Consider the following 25,213-nt stretch of genomic DNA (forward strand, 5'->3'; position numbering starts at 1 on the left):
CATGTGGAAATGCATAAGACATCCATTAATGAAAAATACTTGGTAAAGCTTGAAATTACTTGCCTTACAAACGAACGAGAGAGAGAGAGAGAGAGAGAGAGAGAGAGAGAGAGAGAGAGAGAGAGAGAGAGAGAGAGAGAGAGAGAGAGAGAGAGAGAGAGAGAGAGAGAGAGAGAGAGAGAGAATATCTCATGAAAGGATCACTTATTTAAATGAGAAAATAAGCCAAAATTCTTCCTGACATTTCAAAAAAGTGATCTCAAAATGTACATCTCAGATTTAGGATATATCACTGTAAAACATCTCTAGATATAAAGAGAGGAAAACTATTTCTCTTCAAATACATGATAAAAACCTCTTTACCTCTTTACTATTTAATTTCTTGTATTATGGCCGAACCAAAGCAAACAGTTGGCATAACATTGAGGATAAAAAACGAGGCTATGTCCTTTAGTGGTTAACTCCGAGATGCGCAACGATATTCATGAAGAATGCAATACTGTACACTGTAGTATCCCTCGGAGTTCATGGCATCAGCTTGTCCAGAGAAATACTCCTGAAGGAAAGGAAAGCACTAATATCATAACAATACACTTTTGCATGTTTAATCACTTAACTAAATAAACGACTAAAATAAATTTCTGGTCACATCCTAGACTTGGATCCCATATTTCAATCTTCATGAAAACTGTCCTCACTTTGAATACTACTTTATGATAGATGGACAACACAACAAAGGATATGAACTAAACTAAAGGAGAGTGCAACTATTAAAAAACAATTGATATATTCCAATAGCCCTTGACTGAATACATATTCAAATACTGAAATCCAAAATAAATTTCAAATAAAAGGCGAAAAGCAGAATGATAGGCAAGAGACATGTGGTGCAAAATATGAGGAGGACCCAAACCTAAATATTGTTGGAAATTTAAGGGAAAATATGTTGGGCTTATAATGATATCGGTGGGAAGCAACCACTAATGTTTATTGATGTACTGAAAAGATCCAATCTTTCATATACAACAAGCTAAATGAAAACCTGATATATACTTAAACATTTATAAATTTGAATTATCAAAAAGTTTAAACGAAATGTCAAGTAACAATACGTATTGTACATACCATTAAAAAATAGCAATGCTCATAAGAATCACAGGCTATACGACGAGTAGCTTTAGATTGAAAGCTGCACTATATTCATTCACCTACACCATTCCCCGTTATACGAATGAGTTCCGTTCTCAAAGAAACGTCCATTAAACAAAAATTCTTTCATCGAAGGACATTTTTTCATTGACTCCTGTTGTAACATTGAGATACGTTCCTACCAGCTCACCAAAGTTCACTAGTTTCCCAATACAAGGCTTAATCCACAGTAATGAAATCAAATATGTTTTATTAACATTTAAGTAAGGTAATAGTAACCAGACAGTGATTACAGTCAGGTTTAACGGCATATCAAAGTTTACAGGAGTTTTATCCTAGTTGTCGATGCATGATAATTTAGTGTTTAGGCTTGCGGTGCTTGGGATATTGTTAATTCTTCTTACAACTCGTTAGATAGTTTTTATACAATTTGGTACACCTTTTCATAAACTGAAGGACCCCTCTTTCACTTCTTATAAAACACTATTTTCCCCTTCAGCTTTGGAGAGCTTTCCCCAATTCCAAACAACTTATTGGCTATGAACATTGGTTTTTCTTCTTTAGCTACAGGATGCTGTTTATATTTGGCAGTATGTATCCCTGACCTTTTCTCCAGAGCGAATAAGGATATAGTGTAAAACTATATCCGTCTTACTCTACTCAACTTTGTACAATAACCAAGGTCACTGTTCACTATTGTACAAAGATGGAAATACAAACGAATGGCTTTTATCAGATTCAATTGTTCATAACACAAGGTAAAAGGGCTGTTTTTCATTCAGTTTCTGTTGTGGATATGTGCATTTCCACAATGATTATAACGTTAATGAAACTTTCATCATTTACAGCACTTTTACCTTCTTTTATTGATTAATCTTACTGCTATAAATCATCAATAAAAAATTTGTAACTTATTATTTTTGGTAAGTAAATCGAAGCATGGGACAAAATGATTTTATGCACATCTTAAAAAATTTGTACATCGAAGCTTCACATACCAGGCCATTGGTGTACTAAATATGACAAATTCGTAGATAGGCTAATTTGTATTTTTCCCAACTATACAAACCTTAGCTATTTACATGGGGTAATTACTTCGGCGTAGCTGAATGACGAGCCATAAAAGTTTTAACGAGGGTTTCCTACTCCGCCGCTAGTTAGCGGGGGGGTAGGGAGGGGTAGCTAACTATAACCCCCCGCCCCCCCCCCCTCACACAGACCGGTGAAAGGCTCACTTTAATTAGAGGTAGGACTTATCTTGGGGGACAGGACTGGCGGGCACATATGTGTAAATAGCTAAGGTTTGTATAGTTAGGAAAAATACAAATTATCTACGAATTTGTCATTTGTTCCGTAACTGAAATACAAACCACGCTATTTACATGGGGTGACTTAACCCTTAGGAAGGGTGGTAAGTACCCTGCCATACTGGCTTTGGCTTGCCCGGGGACCCCGAACCCGAGTTTATTAACAGAACTAAAGGGTCGAGGGGCCCCTGCTCCTCGCTGGCAGTTGTGAGACTGCTGCGGCCTACGTAAGCTGTGTGTGAAGGTGAGCAGTGACTCGTCCTAGGAAGTTGACCTGGAGTTCTTCAGATGGAAATCTAGGCTAGGTCTCTCCCAATACCACCTCGTCAGGGTATGGGGACATGACAGTATTACATCTTAATACTAGGAACACAAGGAAGCATGGCTTACCTCCAGAGGTTCGAGGTCAGCTGTGCAAAGGACCCAGGATGCTGCTTTCTCCAAAGGAGGAGAGGATGAAGAAAAGAAAAGGGCCAGACAGATCTTTTCATTCACGCAGACTAAAACCGGGTAACAATGCCCTCAACCTTCTGCTACTTGTCCATTAAGGAGCCTGAGGTTAGACCAGCTGTTGTGCAGCCACCACAGGGCCGATAGAGAACGTATCGAGCCTCCTGTGTGTCACGTCTTGCAGGTAGTGGGCCGTGAAGGTGGTCTGACGCTTCCATACCCCAGCTTGCAGGACCTGCGTCACTGAAAAGTTCTTCTTGAAGGCCAGGGATGTAGCCACGCCCCTGACGTCATGCACTCTAGGGCGACGTGACGGAGGAGGGTCAGGATTCAAGGCCAGATGTATTACCTTGCGAATCCAGGCCGAGATGGTATTCCTGGTGACCCTCCTCTTCGTCTCCCCGGTGCTCACGAACAAAGCTCGCACCTGGGGACGAACTGCAGCTATTCTTTTAAGATACAACCTCAGACTCCTGACTGGGCACAGTAGGAGATGGTTTGGGTCATCTGTTACAGAACGGAGACTCGAAATCCGGAAGGAGTCGAACCTTGGGTCCGGCACTCCCGGGTTCTGAGTCTTGGCAACAAACTCAGGGACGAAGCTGAACGTTACCTCCCCCCATCCCCTTGAATGGGCGACGTCGTACGAGAGAGCATGAAGCTCACTGACTCGCTTGGCCGAGGCCAAAGCTAGCAGGAACACCGTCTTCCAGGTAAGGTGGCGATCAGAAGCCTGGCGTAAGGGTTCGTAGGGAGGTCTCTTAAGAAACCTGAGAACTCGAACCACGTTCCAAGGAGGAGGTCTCACTTCCGACTGAGGGCAAGTAAGTTCGTAACTCCGTATGAGGAGAGAAAGTTCCAGCAAGGAGGAAATGTCCATTCCTTTAAGTTTGAAGGCAAGACTTAAGGCTGAGCGATAGCCTTTCACTGTCGAGACTGAAAGGCGCATTTCCTCCCGCAGATAAACGAGGAACTCCGCTATTGCTGGTAAAGTGGCATCGAGGGGAGAGATACCCCTTCCACGGCACCAACCACAGAAAACTCGCCACTTCGCCTGATAGACTCCTGCGGATGGCTTGCGCAGGTGGCCAGACATCCTGTTCGCAACTTGTTGCGAAAATCCTCTCTCTGTGAGGAGATGCTGGATAGTCTCCAGGCGTGAAGTCGAAGCGAAGCGACGGCTTTGTGGTAGATGTTGGAGTGTGGTTGTTTGAGTAGCTCGCGACGTGGAGGGAGCTCCCTCGGAATCTCCGTGAGGAGTTGCAGAAGGTCCGGAAAACCACTCTGCATGATGCCATAGAGGAGCTATCAAGGTCATTGAGAGATTGACCAATGTTCTGGTCTTGTTGAGTACCCTCCTCATCAGACAGAACAGGGGAAAGGCGTACACAATGACGTTGTCCCACCGTTGTTGGAAGGCTTCCTGCCAGAGAGCCTTGGGGTCCGGGACTGGGCAGTAGTACAGCGGGAGCTTGGTGTTCAGCGCCGTAGCGAACAAAGTCAGGACTTCGTTGGCTATCTGAGGATCCAAAGACCACTCGGTACTCACTATCTGCGTCGCTCTGCTCAGACTGTCGGCGAGCACATTCCTTTTGCCCGGAATGAAGCGAGCCGCTAGTGAAATCGAGTGGACTTCGGACCATCTCAGGATCTCTACTGCAAGATGGGATAGCTGTTTCGAAAAGCTACCTCCCTGCTTGTTGATATAAGCCACTACTGTGGTGTTGTCGCTCATCACCACAACAGAGTGGCCCGCCAGGACTTGGTGGAACTTCTGAAGTGCCAGGAACACGGCCTTCATTTCTAGCAGGTTTATATGAAGGTACTTTTCTGATTCTGACCACAGGCCTGAGGTCCTGTGGCTCAGAACGTGGGCACCCCACCCTTTGTTTGATGCGTCCGAAAACAGCATCAAATCTGGGGAAGGGACGAGAAGATCCACTTCCTTTCGTAGGTTCTCGTCTGCCACCCACCAACTGAGGTCCGCCCGTTCCGCAGGTCCCATAGGGATCAAGGTGTCCGGGGAGTCGTGTCCTTGACTCCACCGAGACTTGAGTCGCCACTGGAGGATCTCATCCTGAGGCGACTGTTGGGAACGAGACGGGTCAGGGAGGAGAGGTGGCCGAGGAGACGAAGCCACGATTGGGCTGGGAGTTCTTCTCGATTGAGGAAAGGTCTCGCAACCTTCCTCAGCTTTGCTATCCTTTCGTCTGATGGGAAGGCTTTGTGGAGATTGGTGTCTATGACCATGCCTAGATATAACAGTTTCTGAGAGGGCTGCAGGGAGGACTTTTCGAGATTTACCACGATCCCAAGATCCTGGCAAACTTCGAGGAGTCTGTCTCGGTGGCGAAGAAGGGTTGCCTCTGAGTCCGCTAGGATCAGCCAGTCGTCCAGATAACGAAGGAGACTCCGATCCTGTGGGCCCACGAAGAGATGATGGTGAATACTCTGGTGAACACCTGAGGAGCTGTGGAGAGACCGAAACACAGCACCTTGAACTGGTAGATCTTGTTGTCTAGGCAAAATCTCAGGTACTTCCTTGAAGAAGGATTAGGATCTGGAAGTACGCGTCCTTCAGGTCCAATGTACACATGAAGTATAGTGGTCTCACCGCAAGTCTGACCGTGTCTGCCGTCTCCATGCTGAACGGAGTCTGCTTGACAAACCCGTTCAGGGTCGAGAGGTCGATGACTGGTCTCCAGCCTCCAGACGCCTTTCTCACAAGAAAGAGTCGACTGTAGAAGCCTGGGGACCCGTCTACAACCTCCTGGAGAGCGTCCTTCTCCAACACGGTCTGGACTTCGGCCCGGAGGGCCTGCCCTTTTGCCGATCCCATGGCAAAAGAGCTCAACGGCACTGGATTCGCTGTCAGGGGAGGTAGAGAGGCTGTGAACGGGACGCGATAACCTAGAGTGATCACGGAGATCGTCCAGGCATCCGCCCCGAGTTGCTGCCACCTTGTCGCGCAACTCTGTAGGCATCTCCCCACTGGTGGACATGCAGGGGGATTGCCAACCCTAGCGCTTCCGGCCTCGGCTGGTACCTCTAGGGTTTTTGCCTCACCTGCAGGACTTCTTGCCCCTTCTGCTCTTGGCAGGAAAGGGCTTAGACACCTCGGGCTTCGCTGTGGTCGTCTTCTTTGTGTCCTTAGCCGGACGGGGCTGCTGGACTGCTGGAGGTTTGTAGGGCCTTGATGTCAGGGCCCTGTGGATGAGGGAATCCTGGTTGGATTTCCTCCACCTCTCAGCAGTGAGCTCCACGTCCTTAGGCTCAAACAGGCTCTTACCGAGAACGGAAGAGTGTCTGAGCCTGCTAGCCTATACACTGGGAACCTTATGATGGAACCTCTCGGCCACGGCGTCCCGACGCTTGAGGATTGTATTGGCCCACAAGCTCGAGACTTGGTGGGCCAGAAACTCAATGGTCCGTGTGCCAGAGAAGAAAGGTTTCCAGCGCTTTCCTGGTGCTTTCTTTGGAGAAGTCCTCGGACCGCACCAGGATGCCCAGAGACCCCAGCCAGATGTCGAGCCACGAAGTTGCCTGCATGGCACACTTGGTGACCTTCTCCTGGCTTAGGATCTCAGTGGCTGAGAAGGACACGTGCCGGTTGGAGAGTCTCTCAAGAGGGACTCCCCCTGTGAGTTCTCCCACGGAGTGGTGTAAGGGAAGACTCAGACAAGACTCCTCGAAGATCCCGAAGTACCTCCTCTGGTGGACTCGAGGAGGAGGGAGGAGCTTGTTACCGGCACTCTATCTGCTGGAGGAGGCAAGCTCAGAGAGCTGGCCCTCGATCTTGTCCCTGGCACTCTTCATCCCCTGAGACCAGGGCAAAGCTGCACTGGCCCTAAAGGGTTTCTGGGTGCCGTAGACGCGGTCCAAAACCGTGTCCTTCCCCTCACGAGGTGGGACCTCAGGGTCTGGGATCCCATTGAGGTTCCTCATGAGGGTCAGGACTTGCCAGAACGCATGTTCTGACTACTGGTGCTCTCCTCCTGAAGGACTGGCAGCGAAGTCTCCCGTCCCCAGTGGCTCTTCCTGGGGGGACACGTGGATTTCCTCGACGGCTCTAGACGGTTCCTGCCTGATTAGACGGTTCCTGCCTGATCCTCGCTGACGATTTGGGAATCGTCTTAGAGTCCTTAGGCTCCCTCCTGGGCAGGGGAGGGAGAGAAGGTATGGAGGGAGAAGGAGCCTTGCGCAAGGATCTGCGCGGAGACAGAATAGGCCTCGGAGGAGGTTCCACGGGAGAGACTCCTCTCTTCCTCTTCAGGGGGGAGGAAGCTGCCGCTGGTTTGTGGCCCGAATCAGAGAGGGAGGGCTTAATAGCCTGCACAAAGGCTCTGACTAGGGTGCCGAACCAGGGCTGATGTCTGACAGTCGCGCTGTCAGACACCCCCTATGGAGGGAAGGGGATCAAGGGATCCCTAAGAGGAGTCGACAAACGAGGGTTCGCCTGCAGGGCTGAAAGACAAGAGTCCCTAGACCTGTCCGGGAAGCGCCCCTCCTCCGGCGAGCGTGCTGGTCTGCGCTTGCGTGGAGGGGAACGTGACGAAGAAGTGTCCGCCTGGCGGCGCTCGCGCTGGGGCTCGTGTGACGGGCCCTGGTCAGGGTCGCGCGTGAATGGCTGGCGCGATACTGGAATCTCGCGCGCGCGCTTATCCGCGTGGGCGGGGGCGGGGATTCAGGAGCTATGGTGCGCTGGCGACAGCGCGGGCGCGTGAGCGCGCAGCAGCTGGAGCAGGAGTGTGGTCGCGAGAGCGCGTAGGCGATGGCGAGGGCGTGTGGCGAGTAGGAGCCGGCGCAGGAGGCGGCCTAACGCGCGGGCACGCAGCGACCTGGTGCGGCCCTGAAGGGCGCGAGATAACGGGGGCGCCTGAGCGCGTGTCCGGAAGAATCGGCCGAGGGCGCGTTAGCGCTGGAACAGGGTCGCGAGCGACCTGGATGGCGCGTTGGCGCGGAGGTTGGCGCTGGTCAGATAAGACCAGCATGCTCACCTGTGGCGATTGTGGGCGCGCATCAGGATGCGGTCGCACCGGAGTGCGTTGTTGTGGTGGCCGCGCAGGGCGCGCCGTTGGATGAGGGCGCTCTGGTGTACGCTGAAGGGCTACCTTGGTCGCCTTGAATATAGGAATGGGGCGTGTAGCAGGAACAGGGCGCGTCACCGGAGCGTCGTGCACGGTTGCAACATATGCAAGCTCGCGCGGTCTGGAGGGAGAGTCCAGAGGCGGCCGTGAGCGTCCGTGCGCTAACTTGGGAGCCTCCTGGGCGACGCGCTGAGATGTCGTAGCGCGTTGGTGAGCGCGTGGGCGGTGGAGCTGGAACCGCGCGTGGGTGCGTGTCTCCCCAGACGGGCGCAACGAGTTCGTAGGAACCTGTGGGCGCCTGTGCGCCAGCTTAAGTGCCTCCTGGACCGCGCGCGACGATGCAGGAACTGGTGGGCGCCGAGGCGCTGGTGGCTGCTGGGGCACTGGTGGAGGCGTAAGCGCAGGTGAGCGCAGGAGCGCCGTATCAGGAACTGCTGATGGGCGCGTTAGCGCAGGTGGCCGCTGGGGCACCGGTGGGCGCGTATGCGCAGGCGAGCGCTGGAGCGCCGTATCAGGAACTGCTGGTGGGCGCGTATGCGCAGGTGAGCGCTGGCGCGCTATCTCAGGAACTGCTGGAGGGTGCCAGGGCGCCGAAGGGCGTGGGCGCGCATGGGGACCCTGGCGCGTAACAGGAACGGTGGTGCGAACGCCTGAGGGTGAGCGCCGAGGTGCTATGTCAGGAACAGCAGCGTCAGCAGCAGGCGAGCGCTCAGGCGGTGCCTGGCGCTTGAGGGCAAGAGGCGCAGTTTTGCTCTCAAGGCCCTTCAGCCCTGAAGGGCCCGGAGACTGCGCAGTGGCAGTATCAGGTGGCGCGTTACGCGCATCAGGAACTCTGGAAGTGGATGGTCTGGGCGACAGGTCACAATGTCCCGAAGGACGACCATCCTCCATCCTCCGAAGGGGATCGCGAACGATCCCTGGAGAGGTCTAGGTTGGTAGCTGGCAGGACAGGAGAACGGCGAGTTGTCTCCTCCGCAGAGGACTGTGGTGACGACGAGCCGAAGAGGCGCCTCTTAACCCCCTTGTAAGGGGAAGGAAGGCCTCTACGGCGAAGGGGAGGACGAGCCTTTCGCCTTATACTCCCACGAGGGGCCGTGGGATCAGCAAGCTGACCATCGATGGGCCTCCGAAGAGGAGTCTCTGTAAGCGAACTCCCCCGAGGGGGAGAATCGCCGGCAGGAGAGACCGTGGGACTTAGATCCTCCCTCGAAGGATGTTTGGAGGGAGAGTGTAAGCCTTCAGCTACCTCAGCCACAGGAACGGGAGTTTGGCTAGACCCACGGGATGTCTCCGTCACAACAACGTCAACCATAGACAGAGGATCTATCTCCGCTGTAGTTGGCGATTGTTTGACGGCTGCACCCAGTTTGATCATGTCAAACAGGGCTTCCTTGGAGGGCGAACCCTGCAGCCCCAAGGAAGCCCAAAGCTGCAATAAATCATTGTTAGACACAAAATCCTCCTCCCGGGGAGGAAGGGCAGCTGCCTCGCTATGGGAGGCAACTACCTCTCCTGCACCCCAGGATCGGTCAATAGCACAGTGGTCTACCCTACCACTCGCCGGCCTCTCGGAAGAGGCCGCTCGATGGGGAGCTTCGGAGGAGGAAAGGGCAATGGAGGAAGAAGTCCTGGAATTTTCTCTCTTCAGAGAAGCCTCTGAAGGAGAAAGGTCCCTTATGGCCTTCTTCTTACGGCGCCGGGCAAATCTCTCCCACTGGGAGGTAGACCACTCCCTACATTCAATACATACATTACCACTATCACACCGTTGGCCCCTACAGTGAGGACACAAGGTGTGGGGATCAGTGTCGACCGCCGACATAAAGGTCCCACAAGGGCGGCCAGGAAGTCCAGGGCAAGTACGCATAACGGCAGAGGCCAACTTCAGTCACACTGCGAAAAAGAAAAAGCAAAAAGACAGATTAATTATGGCAGTCAAAGCGAGGGAGAGCACAGACAGGTCTGTTCTCTACCCGAGCCAAAAGTAAAGTGAGCCTTTCCCCGGTGTGTGTGAGGGGGGGGGGGATAGCTAGCTACCCCTCCCTACCACCCCGCTAACTAGCGGCGGGGTAGGAAACCCTCGTTAAAACTTTTATGGCTCGTCATTCAGCTACGCCGAAGTAATTACCCCATGTAAATAGCGTGGTTTGTATTTCAGTTACGGAACAAATGATGATATATGAGAAGGTAAAATAGGATGTCAAGAACTGGAGAGTCTATACACCAGCAAATGTAAAACAAAGTAGACAAGAAATGAAACCGTGGAAATGAGAGACCAGGTAACTTTGAAAGACACAAAAAATGGGGCAAAATGATCAGACAAAAATGTGACACGGAATGAAACCTAACCCTCAGAAATTAAAATGGTTATGGAAAGTTAGTCAAATCTTCAGGAAAAGAAAAAAAAAATGAGTAAAGCAAGCAAAGGGGGTAGGACAAGCAAATAAAAATATATGAACCAAAGAAACTAAAAAACTCAGGAAAAGAAAATTTAAAATTAGAAAGCAGCTAAATCATACAAGTGAAGGGGAAACTTCTAACAACAGGAAAGAAGCTCAGAATTGGAGGTTACAACGCCTACACCACACCACAGATAGGCACAGACAAAGGCTTAGCTACACTAGTCAGAACAAGCATACCAACAACAAGGTTACACAACCTAATTCTTTGCGGTACCAATGTAGAGACACCGGCAGTAACATTAACATTACTGAACCAAAAAGTAGACATATACAACATATACAGGAAAATAAACAGGGAAGACACAAGAGAGCTGCAACTGACACAACTCTTTGCTCATGCAGAAAGAACACCAACACTTGTATGTGGGGAGTTTAATGCACATCATCCAATATTATCATCCCCATCAATGACAAATCCTTCAGGGGAACACACAGCCTTCACCCTGGAGGAATTTGAAGGAGTCACCCTTCTAAACACAGGGCAACTTACACACTTAAGAGGAAGCAGACTAGATCTGACTTTTGCCGCAACAGCAATAAGACACCTAACCAGATGGCGAGTGCACTCAAACCTGATTAGTGACCACTTTGCCACAGTAACAGAATTGGAGATACAACAGCTACCTCCAATTCCACCACCTCCACCAAGATGGAATCAAGACCTAGCAGACTGGATCTGCTTTAAACAAGCCATAGAGGAATGGGCAGTAAGCTACAATCCTCCAGAGGACATAGATCAACTAGAGAAAGACCTAGTTGATGTGTTTCATAAAGCTGTTAATAAAGCAATGCCCCTAAAGGCAGCAAGAGGAAACCACACATACAAGGACTCCTGGTACTACTGCCCACAAGTCAGGAGACTTAAAACAAGACTAAAAAGGGTCACAAAAATCTACAGAAGAAGATCCACAGTAGAAAATAGAGAACTACTGCAAACAGTTAAAAAAGAAATACAACAAAGAATCCATGAAATAAGAATAGAAAAATGGATGGAATGGTGCACAAACTTGTCTCAGTACACAACACTCACAAAGTTATGGAAATGGCTACATAGAGTAGCCAAAAAAAAAGAAGACATCAGTTGCAACACACCCACAAGAGGAGGCAGAAAGAATTGCAACAGCCTTTGCAAACAGAACACTATCAGCTAACCTCTCCCCTGAAACCAGAATGCTGCAAGAGCAGCTGGTGCCAGCCAGATGGGAGGAGATTAACACAGCCTGCCAGCTGCAAGATGACACGAGACACCCCATACACAACTGAGGAATTGAGGGCAGTACACAAGACAGGAAAAGACACTGTGCCAGGCGCAGACAGAATCACCCACACAATGACCAAAAACATGGGTCCAGCAGGAGAAACCACATTCCTGAGGTTGATGAACAGAGCACACCTTGAGCACACAAGGCCTCAAGCCTGGAGGCAACAAGACACACAGCCGATCCCCCAAGCCAAAGGATCCAGGAAATACTAAACCAATAGCCTTAGTATCCTGTATGGAAAAGACAGGAGAAAAAATGGTCCTAAACAGAATGAAATACAAAATTGGCCCCCCTACACAAGCAGCTGTATGCATATCAGGAGGGAATTGGCACTTTGAATGCATAACTGACATTCTCAGCTGCATCAATCAAAATAAGGCAATAAGTCTTCATAGACTTTGAAAAAGCTTTTGAGCTTGCAAGCCCAGCAGCAATGCTGCAATCAGTGGCCAGAAAAGGAGTAAAAGGTCACCTACTAGCATGGACTAAAAACTATTCACAAATTGGAAAATGGCACACCACAAGGAGGGATTCTCAGCCCCCTCCTTTTCAACATCCTCATGGAAAATATAGCCTCACTCCAACTTCCTGAAGGAGTAGAGATATTCATTTATGCGGATGATGTATGTATAATTGCTCGAGGACCAGTCAGAATGGTCAAAATGCAAAGATCACTGAATGCCATCGGTCACAAGTCCAATGAGTTGGGACTGAAAATAAACATTGGCAAAACCAAGGCTATGACAATCAAAGCCACAAACCCCCTGCATCCACTCACAATAGGAATGGAGCCCCTAGAGTGGGTGGACAGTTACACATACCTGGGCGTTGTAATAGACAAGCAACTCGCCTTCAAGGAGGAAGTTAAGTATCTCAAAGAAAAAGCGGATCCCAGACTAGCAGCTATGAGAGACATGACTAAACTCAATGACGGAGCAAATGAGCATGTTCCTCCCAGGCTGGGAGGAACGTAGAGAGGAGAGGTCCCCTTATCTTCTTCATTTATTTGATGTCGGCTACCCCACAAATTGGGGGAAATGCCTTGGTATATGTATGACTATCTAGCCTGTTCCAGAACGCTAGTGGAATATGCCACTCCAACCCTTACAAACTTAACAGACACTCAAAAAGCCTCAGTAGAGGTAATTCAAAATAATGTCATGAGGCTCATGCTAGGAGCAACAATGTGGACAAGACTGTGCAACCTAAGCATGGAGACTGGACTACCATCCCTTGAAGATAGGATTGCACAAAGAGATGCATCCACAATTGCAAAGATGTTCCTCTCAGACAGAGACTATAACCAAAAGGAGTGCGAGAGGAACTATCAAAGCACCTTGAGGTTCAAACCCCAAGCTCCTATGGCAAAGACCACAGCGACATCATAAAAGGCCTGGGCCTAACTGAAGATATAATGCAGCCAAGACCAGACTCAGCACAGGGCACACTGCACATTCCACCTTGGAAGAAACAAGTAGCAACCTTCAGATATACTAAGCTTCCAAGAGCAAAGGAAGACTGCACAATGGAGGAACTTAAGAAATGCAGCCCAGACAGCAATCCGCTTACCAGAAACAGCAGGGGCACAGATCTACTATACTGACGGTACTGTAGACCCTGGAACCCCTACAGTGGGAGCTGCTGTATTCTCCAGTAACCTTACGGCCAGCTGGAGGACATCCAATAATGTTTCCACCAAGCAGATAGCTTGTTGCAATAAAACAAGCACTACAATACTCTATTGATAACGAGGAAGGACCAGTAGTCATACATACTGATTCACGATCATCAATGCAAGCCTTGCAACAGGAAAAAAATAAAGAAAACCAGGCCCTGCTAACTGATATCTAATCACATTTGTATCAGCACAAAGAAAAAAACAGACATGTAACTCTTAACTGGATCCCCATTCATATCGGGATACCAGGGAACGAGAAGGCTGATGAACTAGCCAAGAGCACCAGGCACACACAAAGTGTGCAGGTGCACATACAGCCTGCACTACAACAGATTAAAAATAAAGTAAAGTCACATCTCAAAGACAATTTAATCAAGGAGCTGCACAAGTGGGTAGGGAATGGCTCTCCCTCCGCCACATGGTACAAATGGGCCACGGAGCTAGAGCCTCCACCCATAGACAGATACACCCCAAGAGAGCAGGCTGTATGCATACACACACTCAGACTGGGATACAAGGCTAACTGGGAAATCCTGGATAACACTCAAAGACCATGTGAACACTGTGATGTCACACCACAACAGGCCCTCCTGCACTACCTACTAGTGTGTAGGGAAACAACTCAGCTGAGAGGTGACCTACAAATAAACATCAACTCACCACAGGCCTGGCAGGCTGCGGCCACACTGGGAAAAGCAATTGTTGAAAACCTAGAGACACAGACAATTGCTTACAAGACTACCTCCAACAAGGTTATGACCTCAGAAAACTCATCTAACCATCTCATCCCCTCACTGTAAGGCCCTATTTACATCATCATCTGTATTCTTCTGAACTTAGTCTACTACTAAAAACTTTCCGCAGGGACCCTAGGGAGTAAAGGGTTGGGCGACCCCACCTGCAACCTTTTCCTACCATTCAAAAGGCCTTAAACCCCACTTTTCTAACTACCACTATCCGTGACATGATGGCCCTCTCTTATTACCACCGTCATCCTTACCCTGTTCAAAGCTATCTCTACTACTGAAAACTTTACAAATTTTCTTTTAAATGATAAACCACCTTACAATTTGCAGGTTACCTACCAAGGGAAAGGCCCGTGCCAACAAGAAGTGTTGGCTTTAATACAAAAAAGCAAGCAAAACAAGCAAAGCAAAAAACACCAGTAACATTAATGAGCTCAGTACTAACTGTGCATCATTAAAAATACAGGAACCAAAAACTAAATTATAAAAAAATAAAAAATATAGAAACATAGAATGAAATAGGAATCAGAACTTTCAACATGAAATGAACAGTAAACCAGAAACTGCAACATAACATTAACAGGGAAGAAAAAGCTTTAACACAAAATGAACAGTAAACCAAAAGCTATTACATACTGTAATATGAACTTAGAAGAAACAGCTGTAACACAAAATGAACAGGGAAACAAAATCTATTACATAAAATGAACAGGGAAACAAAACCTAAAATCACCAAACCAATATCCACAGCCTAAAATGAACGGGAAGCAAAATCTGTAATCTAAAATTTTCAGGGGACCAAAAGCTGCAACATAAAATAAACAGGGAACCAAAAGCTGCAAGATGAAATGAACAGAGTGCCAAGCATTGCAACACAAAGAGAACAATAAACTAAAAGCTGCAACATAAAATGAACCAGGAACCAAAATCTGCAATGTAAAATGAATAGGGAGCTAAAAGCTGCAACATAAAATGAACAAGAATTCAAAGCTGCAACATGAAATCAACAGTGAGCTAAGAGCTTAAAATAAAACTAACATGGAACATGAAAGGAGCTACATAAAATTAACAGGGAACCAAGAGCTGCAACATAAAACTAACAAGGAACCAAAATTTGTAATGTACAATGAACAGGGAACCAAAAGCTGCAACATACAATGAGCAATCTCTATCAATAAAAATAAAGATTCAGACAAAAAAATATAACAACAAAGGATAATGAACTGAGCTGGGAATCCAGTAGTAAGTGCATACCCATGAAATGGTGAGAGGAATCATTCATGATTTCAGACAACTCATCATCATCAAGTACGGGGTGTTCGATGTCGAACGGCCGTGGCCCTCTGCACAAAACATCTCCATTCATTCCGGTCTTGAGCCTTCCTTTCCAACTCCACCATCGTTAGCCCGCACATCTCCTTGATACTGTCACTCAATCTAGTTTAGGCCTTCCTCTCGTTCTTGTACCATAGACTGATCCAATTAGTAGCGTTCTTTCCAGAGTATTGTGTTTCCGAACCTGGTGTCCAATTAAAGTTAGTTTTCTTTCATCCAAAATGTCAAGTAATCTTTTTTCGATATTGATCTTTTGTAGAACTTCCACGTTAGTCTTTTTCTCAATCCAGCTTATCCTAAGGACTCTTCTGTAACACCAAAGTTCAAAACTTTCTAATCTTTTCCGATCTGTAGCTTTTAAAACCCAACATTCTGAGCCGTATGATGCGATGGGGAAATCAAGTGATTTGAGAAGCCGCTTCTTACTTTAGAGTGATATGTCTGTCTTTCCACACATTACTTAGTGCGATGGTTGCATTCTTTGCAACACCAATTCTTCTTTTGATCTCTTGGGAGTCGTCTCCATTATTGGTGAAAGTTGCTCCGAGGTAAGTAAATTCAGTGACATTATCTAGGGCAACTCCGTCTAGTAGAATTTCTTGATCAGACGGGGCTTTTTGACACTTCATGACCTTTGTTTTCTTAGCATTTAGGTACAGTCCTACTTTTTCACTCTCAGCTTTTACTTTTGATACTAATGTTTGGAGGTCCTCCATACTTCCAGCGATTAAAACCACATCGTCGGCGTATCTGAGATTAGTGATCTTTTGTCCTCCAACAGTTATGCCTCCTTCGTAGTCTTCAAGCGCATTTCTCATTATGGTTTCCGAGTAATGTTAAAGAGGTGGGGAGAAACAATGCATCCTTGTCTGACACCTTGTCCGATGTTAAACCAATCCTATAGGCATTAAGATGTTCGCACTGCTGCTTTCTGTTGATTGTACAGTGCTTTCAGAAGTGAGATGACATGAGGTGGAAAACCCATAGAGTACATGTCGTTCCATAAGATGTCATGTGCAACTGTGTCAAAGACAACTAAAGGGAGGAAATTACCAATAATTTAGAAGGAAAGTTAATAAGCATAACCGTGGGATTGAAAATGGAATGAGCGTACCGAAGTGCGCACACACGCTACCGGGGTAGCACAAGCAGCCAAAGAAGCAAACAAAAGGGTCATTCCGCTGGGCAGAAGTTCGTTAGGCCTGGGCAGCGCCTCATTAGATAGTCATCAGCCACTTCTCTAGCCTGTGAGTAGCTGTTCGGATTGCTTCTAGTTCATCCACTGTTGCGAAGCTTTTGCAGGATTTCAGGCTTCGCCTTGCTTCCTGATGATTGTGAAGTGGATGCCTTGGGTCACTAATTTGTTTATTCTTTTCAGTTTTTGCTAGCGTTTCTCATCGGATATGGGGTGGTGGGATACCGGTTATTATATAAAGAGGATTGAGGTGATGATTTTAAGGTACCATTATTAATCTGACAAGTGACAGGACTTATATAGCTCTGGATCATGACATGATCTTTCCCACATAGGTGCATAGTACTCCGCAGTAAAGCAACAAAGTGCTAGGTCTGTTTGTCTCAGGGTCTCAGGATCCGTGTCCCTGCTGGTATTGGCTAGTTTTCTGAAGAGGTATTCCTAGTTTCTATTTTGTTTGCTTTTATTTAAGTGCTCTTCAAAAGAGAGGGTTCTGTCAAGGGTGACACAAAAGCAGACTGGTTATGGGTGAATTTCCAGTTCTTTGTCACCCCATTTGATCTTTAGCTTTTTGTTTGCCTGGTGATTGTTCAGATGGAATGCACACACCTGTGTTTTGCTTGGATTGACATTGAGGTGCCACTTTTTGTAGTAGGTGGAGGAGGTAGTAAGGGTATTTGACAGTCTTTCCTTGGTGGTGAAGGAGTCCGATTGTGTGGAAATGCACAGATCGTCTGCATAAGTGTACTTGTGGATGTTCTGGTACTGCAGCTGGTTATTTGTATAAATGTTACATAGTATTGGTGCCAGCACTGACCCTTGTAGAAGACTGTTGTTTTGTATCCTCCATCTTCTTTTCCTGCCATCCATTTCTACAAAATATACCAAAGATGTGGACTATGCTATTATACTGTATAATTTGAGCCACCTTCAAAATGTTGGCAGGCATTACCCTCTGGGTGCTCCGAAGTCCTGGAGTGAGGCACAGATGAGTATAATACCCGTTTAAAACCAACTGGGGGAGGGGGGGCTCAAGAGGAAGCTCTTTCACGTTGGTGTGAAGGGGGACCTGGCTCATAGGCTGCAGAACAGCCCAAATACGTTTCTCCTGCTGAGTAAACTTGGTGCACTGAACAAGCTCAGGTTGTTGAGTAGGCCCCACTGGCTGATCGAGATCAGCTGGCATGCTCACCCTGAGGGGATCCCAAGGGGAAGGCTGAGGCCGACCTCTGCGGAGGCAGATATGTGCCTTCACTGTGTTCCACAAACCAACGACTTCGAGAGCTGTGGAAAGAGACGACATGTCCTCCTCCACGAGCCCCAAAAATATAAAGTGACGCGATTCACTCATAGAATGTATGAGCTGGTTTAATCCCTGCAAATTAGCAGCTGGTTGTTATACCTTGTGTAATAGTTTATAGCTAGTTTTCCAACAAGCCAGAACAATATATTCATAGAAAAGCGCGAAAGGGTTTGTATTGTGTTGGAACACATCTGTTTTCTAAAGACCCACAAATGGAAAAACCAATCCATCTCTATTCTGGAAGATACTTCCAGATAAACCCTTAATACCTACCTACCAAAAAAGACAAAGACGACAGTACTTTCTTTTTAATCTATGTGCATCAACAAACTCCTGTGACTTCCTCAACAACTTGATCCTGCATGAAATAATGTCCCTCGATGTAAAAGATGACCAACAATAATCTGGAAAGATTTGTGAGAGTATTTAGCTACAAACATGAATTTGGACTCAATAAGCAATAACAAAAGCTACTGTATATACTAAAATGAAAATAAGAAAACAAATTGGAAAGAGGGATTCAATAACAAACAGGCTATGTAAAATGACAAATTCATAGATAATTTGTATTTTTCCTAACTAAACAAACCTTAGCTATTTATAGGGGGTATTACTTTCGGCGTAGCTGAAATGACGAGCCAATAAAATTTAGCGAGGATTAACTACCCACACCGCTAATTAGCAGGGGGTATGATGGGAGGTAGCTTGCTACCGCTCCCGTTCACACACCTGTGATTAAGTTCACTTTGCTTGGAGGTAGGATTTCCAGGGGGTAGGGGTAGGCAAATTTGTATAAATAGCTAAGATTTGTATAATTAGGAAAAAAACAAATTATCTACGAATTTTTCATTTGTTCCGTGACTGGAATACAAACCACGCTATTTAATACGGGTGACTCACCCATTAGGAAGGGTGGATGTCCCAGCCAGTCTGGCTATTTGGCTTTACCCGGGGGCTCCTTATCTGAGTATGTCAGTTCTCAAAAATAAGGAGTCCCTGCACCTCGCTAAAACCTTGCTATGCAAGGTCCGCAGCCTACGCAAGCTGTGTGTTGAGGTATATAGAAGTGTGACCATCCAGGTAAAGTTATTCAGAGTCTTTCGAAGGAAAAACTGTGTAACCAAGATTTTCCCAATACCACCTCGCTAGGGTACGGGGACACAACAGTAATAGCCTTAATACTAGGTACACAGGGAGCATGGTTTACCTGCAGTGGTTTGAGGTCAGCTGTGCAGAGAACCCAGGATGCTGCTTTCCCCAAGAGAGGGAAGGATGAAAAAAAGAATAAGAGCCAGTCAAACCTTTTCATTCACACAGACTAAAACTGGGTAACAATGCCCTCAACTTTCTGCTACTTGTCCAATAAGGAGCTTGAGGCTTTAAACCAGCTGTTGTGCAGCCACCACAGGACTGACAGACAACGTATCGAGTCTCCTGTAGGTCACATCTTGCAGGTAGTGGGATGTGAATGTGTTCTGACGATTCCACACCCCAGCTTGAAGAACCTGCGTCACCGAGAAATTTCTCTTGAATGCCAGGGACGTGTGACATCATGAGCTCTGGGGGGACGTGAAGGAGGGTCTGGATTCAATGCATGGTCTATGACCTTGCGAATCCATACTGAGATGGTGTTCTCGGTGACCCTCCTCTAGGTCCTTCCTGTGCTGACGATTAGTGCAGGCACACGGGGACGGGCATAGTAAGATATGGTCTGGGTCATCTGTTACAGAACGGAAACTAGAAATCCGGAAGGAGTCAAACCGTGGATCTGCTACTCCCTGGTTCCGAGTCTTAGCAATAAACTCAGGGACAAAGATGAACGTTACCTCTCCCCATCCCCTTGAATGGGCGATGTTGTATGAGATACCATGAAGTTCACAGACTCGTTTGGCCGCAACCAAAGCTAGAAGAAACACCGTCTTCCAAGTCAGGTGGCGATCTGTTGCCTGGCATAATGGTTCATAGGAAGATCTCTTACGACACCTGAGAACTCGAACCACATTCCATGGGGGAGGTCTCACTTCAGACTGAGGACAGGTAAGTCCATAACTCCGTATGAGTAAGGAAAGTTCTAGCGATGAAGAATATGTCCATTCCTTTCAGTCTAAATGCGAGTCTTAAGACTGAGCGACAGCCTTTTACCGCCGAGACTGACAGGCGCATTTCTTTATGCAAATACACGAGGAACTCCGCCATTGCTGGAATAGTGGCATCGAGAGGAGAGATACCCCTTCCACGACACTAACCTCAGAAGACTTTCCACATTGCCTGGTAAACTGCTGCTGATGACTTTCGCAGGTATCCAGACATCCTAATCGCAATTTGTTGCGAAAATCCTCTCTGAGAGAGGAGGTGCTGGATAGTCTCCAGGCGTGAAGTAGTAGCAAAGCTACGGCTTTGTGGAATATGTTGGCATGTGGTTGTTTGAGTAGATTGTGTCGTGGAGGGAGTTCTCTTGGGGACTCCGTTAGGAGTTGCAGAAGGTCCGGAAACCATTCTGCGTGATGCCATAGCGGAGCTATGAGTCATTGAAAGATTGACCGATGTTCTGGGCTTGTTGAGTACACTCATCATCAGACAGAACGGGGAAAAGGCATAAACGTCGATGTTGTCCCACCGTTGTTGGAATGCATCTTGCCAGAGAGCCTTGGGGTCTGGGACTGGGGAACAATACAACGGGAGCCTAAAGTTCAGGGCCATTGCAAAGAGGTCAACAGTCGAAGAACCCCACAAAGTCAGGACTTTGTTGGCTACTAGATGATCCGAAGACCACTCGGTACTCACTTTCCGAGATGCTCTGCTCAGGTTTGTCGGCGAGCACATTCCTTTAGCCTGGAATGAAGCTCACCGATAGTCGTATCGAGTGGATCTCGGCCCATCTCAGTATCTCTACAGCTAGATGGGATAGGTGCTGCGAAAAAGTACATCCTTGCTTGTTGATGTAAGCCACTACTGTGGTGTTGTCGCTCATCACCACCACTGAGTGGTCAGCCAGGAACTGTTGAAGGGCCAGAAAGATGGCCTTCATCTCTAGGAGATTTATGTGGAGGTACTCTCTGATTCTGACCAGAGGCCTGAGGTTGTGGTGCAGCACGTGGGATGCCCTCCCCCCCCTTTTTTTTTAATGCGTCTGAGAACAGCATCAAATCCGGGGGGAGGACGAGAAGATCCACTCCCTTTCGTAGATTCTCGTCTGTTACCCACCACTGGAGGTCTGTCAGTTCCGCTGATCCCATGGGGATCCGGATGTCAGGGGAATCACAAGTCTGATTCCACCGGGACTTGAGTTGCCACTGGAGGGATCTTATCCTGAGGCAACCATTGGGAACTAGACGGGTCAGTGATGAAAGGTGACAGTGAAGACGTAACCACGTTTGGGCTGGAAGTCCTTCTCGTCTGAGAAAAGGTCTTGCGACCTTTCTCAGCCTTGTTATCCTGTTGTCTGATGGGAAGGCTTTGTGGAGATTGGTGTCTATGATCATGCCTATGTATACCAGTCTCTGTGTAGGAAGCAGAGAAGACTTCTCGAGATTTACCATGATCCCCAGATCTTGGCAAAGTCTCGGAAGTTTGTCTCGGTGTTGAAGAAGGGTTGACACCGAGTTTGCTAGGATTACCCAGTCGTCCAGATAGCGGAGGAGATGAATGCCAATCCTGTGTGCCCAAGATGACACTAGGGCACACACACTAGTGAAAACTTTAGGTGCTGTGGAAAGACCGAAGCACAGCACCTTGAACTGGTACTTCTTGTTGTCTAGGCTGAATCTTAAGTACTTCCTTGAAAACGGATGGACTGGGATCTGGAAGTACACGTCCTTTAGGTCCAGTGTACACATGAAGTCCTGAGGTCTTACCGCTAGTCTGACCGTATCTGCCGTGTCCCTGCTGAACGGAGTTTGTTTGACAAACTTGTTCAGGGCTGAGAGGTCGATGACTGGTCTCCAGCCTCCAGATGCCTTTATTACAAGAAAGTCGACTGAAGAAACCTGGGGACCCGCCAAGGACCTCTTGGAGAGAGTGCCCTTCTTCAACAGGGTCTGGATTTCTGCCCGAAGGGACTGCCCTTTGCCGATCCCATGGCAAGGGAGTCTATTGACACTGGATTCCTGGTCAGGGAGGGAGAGATGTTATGAACGGGATGCGATATCCTAGACAAATCCTGGAGGTTGTCCAGGGATCGGCCCCGAGTTGCTTCCACCTGTCTGAGAAACTTTGTAGGCATCCCCCACTGGTGGAAACGCAGGGGGAGTGCCTATCCTAGCGTTTGTGGCCTCGGCTGCTCCCTCTAGGATTTTTCCTCCCCTGGAGGACTTTTTGCCTTTCTTGTTCTTGACAGGAAAGGGCTCACCGTATATACTCGTGTATTACTCGACTTCGTGTAATGTTCGACCCCGCCCTACTTTGCCTTCAAAATCATGAATTCATCATATACCTCTTGTAATGTTCAAGTCTTGATTTTGGCAGTAGGCTAGAGGTTATGCCTTAATGGCCTTTTATCTCCAACATACCATAACTACCATAACTACCAACAAAGTAGGGGTTATGCCTAAGTGCGTCAAACAAATGTACAAAACAAATCGAAGAAATTTTTTTTGGGTTTATTATTATTAACAATTAATGTATCATACCAAATAAAATAAAATGAGCCTAATTTTTTCACTAACCATATCACGTTATAACATACGCAACCAGACTGTTTGCTAGCTTAGAAATTTGCTCCCCAGCTTCATACCTGCTGCGTTATGGTAAAGTCATTACTTGTAGCGGAAAAAACTATTTATGATGGTTTAGGAAATAAAATCCATGCTAATAATATGAGCGATGTTAAATGAACATGGTTAGTACTGTATACATAGGCCTAGCCTATGTTTACCTACCGGTAGGTAGCCTTATATACGTGTAAGCATAGCCTATGATTACCTACCGGTAGGTAGCATAGCCTAGGGTAATGTTCACGTAGGCCTAGCCTACGTTTACCTACCGGTAGGCCAGAAATTTTTACTTTTTCAATTATATATCTCGTGTAATGGTCGACCCTTAATTTTTTAACTGAAAAATGGGCCTTCAAAAATCGAACATTACACAAATACAGTACATACGGTATTAAACACTACTGTCTTCGCTGCTGATTTCGTCGTCATGGTCTTGCTGGACAGGACAGCCGAGGTGCTGGAGGTTTATAGGGCTTGAATGTTAAAGCCCTATGGAGGAGGGAGTCTTGATGAGGCTTCCTCCAACTCTAAGCAGCAAGTTCCACGTCCTTAGTCTCAAACAGGTGGGCTCCCTCTACAGAGGGGTGTCTGAGCCCATTTATCTCGACGCTGGGGACCTGTTGGTGGAACCTCTCTGACACCACATCTCGACGTTTTAAGATGGTGTTTGCCCACAAGTTAGAAACTTGATGGGCAAGAAACTCGATCGTACAACTGCCTGAGAGGAGGAAGGTCTCCATTGCCTTCCTGGTAGGCTCCTTGGAGAAATCCTCGGATCGTACCAGGATTCCCATGGTCCCTAACCAGACATCCAGCCACGAAGTAGCCTGCATCGCATACTTTGTGACCTTTTCCTGGTTAAGGACTTTGGCCGCCGAGAAAGAGACCTGCCAGCCGGAGTCTCTCTCAAGAGAGATCCCCCTGGTTAGTAGAGAGTGGGGTTCCCCTGCTGTATGGGCCTGGAAAAGCAGCCATCAAAGTAAGTAAGTAAGTAGTTCTTCCAGAGAGTTGTGAAGTGGAAGAGCTAGACTAGGCTCCTCCAGGATCTCAAAGTACCTCCTCAGTTGTACACGAGGAGGTGGGAGAAGCTTGTTTGTAGAGCCTGAACGGTTGGAGGAGGCAAACTCGGAGAGCTGTTAGGCGATCTTAGCCCTGGCACTCTTCAACACCTGAGACCAGGGCAGGGTTGCACTGGTCTTTGAGGGTTTCTGAGTGCTGAAGACACAGTCTAAGACCATGTCCTTGCCCTCCCGAGGGCGTATCTCTGGGTTGGAAAAACCATTGAGAACCCTCATAAGAGTCAGGACCTGCCAGAATGCATGTTCTGACTCTTGTTGCTGCTCTCCTTCTGATGTCGGACTTGCAGCAAAGTCTCCATCTCCCATCCCCAAGAGCTCTTCTTGGGGTGGGTCGCAGACATCCCTCAAATGGTTGGATGTCTCCGTCCTTGTAGTCATGGCAGAGGACTTTGGCAGGGTCTTGGAGTCTTTGGACTCCTACGTGCGTAAGGTGCAGGACATTGTTGATGAGCAGGAACAATCCACAGAAGAGTCCAGGACCGAAGTCCAAGGACCAACTGCAGCGTAAGGTTGCGCTGGTAGGTCGGCAGGTCAGCCAGCAGGACGATCAGGAACTGGGATGTGCCCTTTGGAAAGGCAAACATCCATCAATGGCGACCATGAAAGGTCCACAGAAGAGTTCAGGACCTAAGTCAAAGGACTAACTGCAGCGTAAGGTTGCGATTGTAGGTCGTCAGGTCAGCAGGCAGGACGATCAGGAACTGGGATGTGTCCTTTAGAAGGGCGAACATCCACCAATGGCGACCGTGAAAGGTCCATAGAAGAGTCCAGGACCAAAGTCCAGAGACTAAGCTGCAGCGCAAGGTTGCGCAGGTAGGTCTGCTGGTAGGACGATCAGGAACTGATGATGCCCATGAGGGCCGGTGGACCAGCAAGTTGACCTTCTGCAGTAGCGATCCTCCGAAGAGGCGTCTCTATGAGTGGCCAACACTCGTGAGAGAGGTGATCACTTCGCAGCAGAGACTTGCCTAAGACTATGCGCCACCCCTGAAGGAAGAGAGACTCAGCAAGGGAGGCGTGTCGTCTAGGCGAAGACAGCAACAGCAGTCAGAGTCAGTGAAGTGATTAAGATGCAGGCAGTCCTCCCTCGGAAGGGGGAAACAACCTTTCCTCGAAGATGAAGTGCTGATTAGGTGTTGCCAAGGGCATACTTCTGAGAGAAGGGATGACGCTCATGATGACGCCCATGAAGGCCGGTGGATCAGCAGGCTGACCTTCAGCAGTGGCGATCCTCCGAAGAGGAGTCTCTATGAGTGGCCCCTCTCGCGAACGAGAGAGGTGATCACTTCGCAGGAGAGACTTGCCTAAGACTATGCTTCGCCCCTGAAGGAAGAGAGACAGCAAGGGGGGAGAGTAGCCTAGGCAGATGTGGGAAGTTCTCCCTCGGAAGGGAGAAACAACCTCACACCTGGGGAGGAAACTTTCCCTCGGAAAGGAAAGTTGTCCAA

At 47.9% G+C, this 25,213-nt stretch overlaps 1 long non-coding RNA gene across 1 annotated transcript in view; it reads right to left on the reverse strand.

Annotated features, from left to right (window-relative positions):
- Window positions 1-6: 6 nt before the first annotated feature.
- Window positions 7-25,213, reverse strand: part of LOC137622930 (uncharacterized) — a 42,896-nt gene continuing 17,689 nt past the window's right edge. Inside the window, exons 3-4 of the long non-coding RNA XR_011040524.1 lie at window positions 18,248-18,378; window positions 7-556 (exon numbers count right to left, since the gene is read on the reverse strand). This is a non-coding gene — a long non-coding RNA (uncharacterized lncRNA). The remainder of the gene's footprint in view (window positions 557-18,247; window positions 18,379-25,213) is intronic.

Source organism: Palaemon carinicauda, chromosome 2 (genome assembly GCF_036898095.1).
Source record: "Palaemon carinicauda isolate YSFRI2023 chromosome 2, ASM3689809v2, whole genome shotgun sequence".
Taxonomy (NCBI): Eukaryota; Metazoa; Arthropoda; class Malacostraca; order Decapoda; family Palaemonidae; genus Palaemon; species Palaemon carinicauda.